Below are 6,519 nucleotides of genomic sequence, written 5' to 3'. Positions count from 1 at the left end.
AGGGACGGGGCGCTGGAGGCTGCGGAGGGTGGAGGCTGCACGCCCTCCGGCTCCGCTGCTCCGCGGGCCCCAGCTCCAGCCCTGCCAGCCCTCCGGTGGGTATGGAACTCGAGACGGGAGAGAGGGGCGACATCGGGTGGGTGGACGGGCGGGGAAATGGGAACCCTCGCGCTGTCTGGGCCGCAGCCGCCCACCTGGCTGAAGTGGAGACGGGGTTCACGAGGCCAGCCTTGTGCTGGGTGGCGCTAGGTTCCCGTCTTGGGGAAATCCACATCAAAAACAAGCTTTAAGGGTCTGCAGAATGGAGAGGAAGAGGGGCATTTATGGTCAGAACAGCCAGAAAGGAGAAACTGCTCACAGTTGTCCCCACAGCTGACTTAGAACTGACTCGTGTGTCTCTGGGCAAGTCCCTCGAATTCTCTCAGCCCCGTTTCTCCCATCTGTACCAGAAGGGTCTAACCAGACCTCCCAGGCGCTTCTGTCTGTGGTTGTGTTTCTGTTTGAGCATTGGTTTAGATGCCTCTTTCTCCCAGAGTGGATTTTGGGCAGAGAGATTTGGGGGCGGGGGGGAGGGGGGGACACAGAAATCAACACCGCCTACCAGTGAACTAGGGAAGTCCTAGACAGTAAGGTCCTGTTCACCGGACTCTGTCCCAGTGACCTTCAGAAAGTTAGAGTGACCACTGGGTACCTCAAGGCCTTTGGAAAGCAGATTGGGGCAGAAATGGGCCCTGGGATTCAGATTTAGGTCTGGCTCCAAGTGGAACCAACAGGGACTTCCGGAGCCATAATGGAATTTAGCCTTTCCCATTTCTCCAGCCTGGGAACAGGCCTGAAATCTAGGAGGAGCCGAGGTGACTGCTCCCTGAGGGACATGTTTTGGGCAGTTTTAAAGGTCCCTTATGTTGTGGGATCCTTAAAAAGGTTCCCACGGAACAGACCCTGCATCTTGATAGCCATTGCCCAACGGACAATGGCTACATTCTCATTGACTAAAAGGTTCCCACGGAACAGACCCTGCATCTTGGTGGCCATTGCCCAACGGACAACCTGTGTTGCATTCATTCTCATTGACTATGCTTAAAACGCAGATTTTTTTTTTAAAAAAAGAACATGGCTGGGGCCAGCAGGTGGAGTGGTAGTTAAGGCACTGGACACCCAGATGGCTGACGACCCTTCAAGTTCCAGACCTGGCAGCTTGAAAATCACACTGGGCCTATGTGTGTGTGCATGCCCAAAATCCCAGGAGGAGAATGGAGAAGACATTGCAACATGGCCATCCCCCTGGAGGGTGATTTCTCACTTTCCCTCTTACTGTCTCTCTTTCTCTCTGTGTCTCTCTGGAGAGCACATGCACCTGATGCCAAAAAAACTTAAAAAAAAAAAAAAAAGGAACAGGGCATTACCCATCCTCTCAAGATAATAACTGTTCATACTATAAACAATGAAAGAAAACAGAATGGTATTTTTATTTCTTCTGTTAATCTACTCATAATAAATTACAACCTAAACTTACCCAAGTACATTTACTTTGTTCTCAAGATTTTAAACTGACTTGCTATATAATATAATGAATTCTTTTTCTCTTTTCCAATTTGCTTTGTGCTTGCTGGAGACAGTAGGTGAGGGAGAGGGGAAAAACACCCCACAATAGGATATGATCATGCCACAATTCCCCCTTCTCCTTCTCTCCACCATGCTGGGATTTTGGGCACATGTGCCTGGCGTATTTTTCAATCCACTAGGGCCAGGACTCTCACCACATAGTTGATCGTGTGGGATCCAGTTCCCTCAACCATCCAGGCCACAAGCCATCCCTATAATGAATTATTGTAATCAATCACTTTGGTTAGGGGACACAACTGGCTACAGTTTAAATCCTCCAGACTCATATATCCATCTGTATATGTTCTCTGTATATCCTAGAAATCTTCCAGAAATTAGTGGAAAGGGCATATTATGGGGGGGAAAAAGACTACATGGATTCTAGAACATTTTGCAAGGTAAACTCATACTTTAATTCTGTTTTCCACCAACTTTTTGAAATCCCCTTGCATTTGATGAATATGTTTAATGTACACATACTATGAGTGGCATTAAGGGTAAATTTGTTGCTTTCAGCATTATCATTGCTAGTCTTGCATTCGTGTAAGTAACCATCATTTATTATTAACAGTTTGCTAGGTTGAACCAAAGGCTCTGTATGCATTAGCTTTTGTAAAGATGTACCAAAAAAAAAAAAAATAAAATAAGGAACAAGGCATTACCCTCCCTAGTCAGGATCTAGGCCTCTGGAGTAGAACCGCCTGAATTTTTTATTTGAGAGATATTTTTGCTATAGGGCACGTGCACTTGCCAGACAGACAGAATGCGAGAAATTATCACCTCCCCCCAAGTGAATGGCCACACCACAATCCTTTCTCCTCTGTTCTTTTCTTGGGATCTTGGACATGCATGCACACATACCTGGTATGAGTTTTAAGCCACTGGGTCTGGGACTTGAACCATGGTCTACTACATGGGAGTCCAGTGACATAACCATTATGTCATCCGCTGGTCCCAGAACTGCCTGAATTTAAGTTACAGCTCTGACACTTGTTTCCAGTGCAAACTTGAGCAAGTTGTAAAATATCACTGTACCTTAGTTGTTTTCTAATTTGCAAAATGGTTCTGGTAACAGTGTCTATACCAGAGGCATGTAGAATAGATTTTTTTCCCCTATGCATGTGTATATATCTGTGTACGTGGGTGGATGGTGCTCTAGATAGGTCTGCCTGTGTCTCCATATTTCTGCCTACCCTCCCAAATAGCTGGGATCAGAGATATATGCCACCTTGTCTGCCTTTTTCGAACAGGGTCTCTCTATGTTGCCCACAGGGCAGCAAGCTTGTGATCCTTCTGCCTTAGCCTCCCAAACAGCCAGGCCTTCAGGCACACACCATTGCACCTGGCTTTTTAAGGTGGTCTAGGAATCTCAGCAGGTCTCCCATGTGGCCTCAGCCTGCTAAGCAACACCATCCAGTGTATGCTGCAGCTAGGCCATGGAATAGATGAGCTAGGTTAATAAAATTAAAGCACTTAGGGCCAATCCCATAGCCTAATGATTAAGGGAGGAGGATCCCACACAGTCACATGCTAGTTGGAGTCCTGGCTACTTGGAAAACACTCTGGACACCATATGTGCGTACATGATGCCCCAAATCAAGACAGGATGGAGAAGTGCAGGAGGGATTGTGGTGTGACCATTATACCACCAGAGGGTGCTTGCTTGCTTGCTTGCTTGCTTGCTTTTAAATTTGCTAGAAGGCATGTGCACTTATCAGAGAGAGACAAAGACATACACACACACACACACACAGAGAGAGAGAGAGAGAGAGAGAGAGAGAGAAAATAAATGAGAAAGCACCTTCATAGAGAGAGAGAGAGAGAATAAATGAGAAAGCACCTTCACAAGGGATGGCCATACTCCAATCCCTTCTCCATTTCTCCTTTCAGGATTTTTGGCACACATGCAGATACATTTGGCATTTTCAAGCCACTGGATCTGAGACTTAAACTGCACAGTTGGCCATGTGGGATCCAGCTGCCTTAACCACCATGCTGCCAGCTCGTCCTGGGAAGTGCTTTCTCCCCAGCCCTGTCCCTCTCCTCTCTCTCTGGCAAGCACACAGGCCCTCTGGCAATTAAAAGTAAACAAATAAAGCACTTAGAGTGCTTCTCTGTGCAGCTTAAGAGATATTTTAAATTCTCACAGAAATCAATTGCAGAATTATGATCCCATTTTACACGTAGGAAACTGAGACTTAGGTTCAGCAACTTGGCCCAAGGCCACAGTAGAACTGTAGTTCGTACTTAGTCTTGTCTTAATTAAGATACTAATGCACTTAATCAAATGTTATTCTGGCTATTCTGTGCTGCTTACTTCTTAGTATAATTACACTGTAAATTTGTAATTAGAGTTTATTTGCATTCTTAAAATAATGTTGTTAAAATACAATAAAACTGGGGCCAGTAAATGTGGTGGTGAAGGTATGGGATTCCCACAAGGCTGACTGCAGTTTGAGTACAGACCTAGTAGCATGAAAATCATGCTGGGTGCATGGGCATGCATGCCCAAAATCCCAAGAGGAGAATGGAGGAGGAGGGATTGTGGTGTGGCCATACCCCCTGGAGGGTGATTTCTCACTTTCCTTTTCACTGTCTCTCTCCAGTGAGGGTGTATTTTTTATAAAAAAAAAAAAAAAAAAAAAAAAGGTAATAAATCTATTTTTTCTTTTTAGACATAATGAAAATTCTGGACTAGAAGACAAAAGATCTACCTGGTTATAATTTTTAACAAATAGTGTTTCTGATCTTATCTCTAGGTCTTTAATATTTACATGTTTTTACATATTACTGTTTATTTATTTATTTAATGTCCTTGACTGTGTGCATGAGGGAGAGGAAGAAAGCATCCCCTGACAGAGCCTGGTCATACATAACGTTCTTTTCCTACATTTCTCCATCCTGTCAGGATCCTGGGCATGCACACCTATGCCTGGCATGTTTTTCAAGCAGGTGCACCAAGATTTGAACTGCAATTGGCCATGCGGGATCTTGTTCCCTCTACACAGCGCTTAACTGCTGCACATTGGCACCTGCTGTCTAGATCTTTCTTTTTTTTTTTTCTTTCCCTCCAGTTTGCCGAAGAGCAACCAGCCCTCTAGATCTTTAAATAAAGGACTTTTATATGATGATTTTAAAAAGCTCTCAAATTCTCTCTTTTTTTTAAAGAGAGATTTTTGCTATAGAGCATGTGTACTCTCTAGAGAGACAAAGAGACAGAAAGTAAGAAATCACCCCCCATGGGGGATGGCCATGCCATGATCCTTACTCCATTCTCTTCTTGGGATTTTGGGGACCCACACACATGCACCCCATGTGAATTTTAAGCTGCTGGGTCCAGGACTCAAACCATAGTCGATTACGTGGAAGTCCAGTAAAGTAACCATTATGCCATCTGCTGGTCCTTTCCAACTCAAATTCTATGACATGATTCTAGATTAAATCTATTTTTTAGATTCTAAATTCATACTTATTTAAAACAGGAGAAATTGCATTTTTTAAAAATACAATCTCCTGTGAAGTTAGAAGTCAATTCTAAAGATTTTTGTTTTAGTTTATTTCTTCCATGAGCAAGCAGGAGAGAGAAGAGAGAGAGAAAACCCCCGAGAGGGTCCTGACTACATGGTCTACCCCAGCTTCAGCCAGCCTAGATCATGGCACACCCATGTTCTGCATTCTCAGAGAAGTCGTAGAGGAGAACCTAGAACTTCTCATGTGGGTCAGCCTGGCCCCTCAACTCTGAAGATTTTTGATAAACAGAAATATTAGATAATGAGTAATGTCCAATGTTCAATGATTCATTTTAGTATATTCTATTTTCCTATTTTAAAATAGACACATAATTAACATGGAATACTTTTCCTAATTGTTGAAAATGTGAGTAAAATAATCTTGGAATTTTTTAAGATACTTCTTTCTTCGTGAGAGAAAACTACATGTAACAGTTTCTTTCATTAAACAAGGTCTTTATTTATCTTGTAAACCTCTTGTCAGTGCACACATGCTTAGACAGGAAAGAGATTAAGTTGAGCATCTTTTCACTAATTACAGAGATTAGAAAGTGACTGCCTGAACTATTTTCCAAAGGAGAAACGTTACAAATCATTGAACACGGCAGCTCACCAGGAACATCCTATTGGTTGAGGGGTAAGTAATTCTGAAATTTACTTATCCTTAGATTGTCCTGTGAACACTCTTTGCATGTAAAATATTGCTCTCTAAAGATACCAGCTAAGAATCTAGTCAGCTTTTAGCCGAACTAGTCCATTTGTAGCACCTGCAATTTCCAGTGACCTACATCTGTGGGTGGCATCTATCTAGTTTGATGACAGTGTTGAAAAATAGGTTAGGCTAGCAATTAGGGAGCCCAGCATCTTGTGTTTATAAGTAACACCAACCCCAAGCTTTTTGAAATGGATTCTGGATTTTTTTCCTCTGAGTACATCTTGTGGCCTGTAAAAGAGAATCTTAGAAGGTCTGAACTGGAAGGGACCTTAGATTCACTACTTCACAACAAATATTCTTGTTGTACTATGCAAGCCACCTGGGGTACAAAGGAGACTAATGAGAGTCCTTCTTAGGGAGCAGGTAGTCTGCTAAAAATAATTTAATCTAGTGTCCTGATTTTATAGATGAGGCACAGCTGGGCCTGGAGCCCAGGATGCTTGGAGCCGCACACACTGTTCTTTCCACTGTAAGGTGCTTCTGTACTGCTTACCCATGGTCAGGAGGTCAGTTCTGGGGACCAACAGTTGGTGTAATGGCTATGTCTCTGGACTCCCATGTAGCCGACTGTAGTTCAAGTCCTGGACCGGTGGCTTAAACTCACGCCGGGCACATGTGCGTGCGTGCCCAAGATCCTGAGAGGAGAATGAAGGAGAAGGGATTGTGGTGTGGCCATGCCCCCTGGGGGGG

The 6,519-nt window shown here is 43.8% G+C and overlaps 1 protein-coding gene across 4 annotated transcripts in view; it reads left to right on the top strand.

Moving 5' to 3' along the window:
* LOC102481336 (E3 ubiquitin-protein ligase RNF183) overlaps positions 1-6,519 on the top strand; it is a 54,293-nt gene continuing 47,774 nt past the window's right edge. For 3 of the 4 annotated variants that reach the window (XM_014585574.1, XM_014585570.1, XM_006142758.1), the window contains exons 1-2: positions 1-95; positions 5,656-5,751. The gene's annotated coding sequence lies outside the window, so the exon portion shown is untranslated. Of the gene's footprint in view, positions 96-1,267; positions 1,292-5,655; positions 5,752-6,519 lie in introns of those variants that run through there. The other variant, XM_014585571.2, reaches the window with a different exon arrangement.

Source organism: Tupaia chinensis, unplaced genomic scaffold, assembly GCF_000334495.1.
Source record: "Tupaia chinensis unplaced genomic scaffold, TupChi_1.0 Scaffold000081_1, whole genome shotgun sequence".
In the NCBI taxonomy this organism is placed as follows: domain Eukaryota; kingdom Metazoa; phylum Chordata; class Mammalia; order Scandentia; family Tupaiidae; genus Tupaia; species Tupaia belangeri.
The sequence above is the reverse complement of the archived record's forward strand: the minus strand, read 5'-3'. Positions and strand labels throughout refer to the sequence as shown.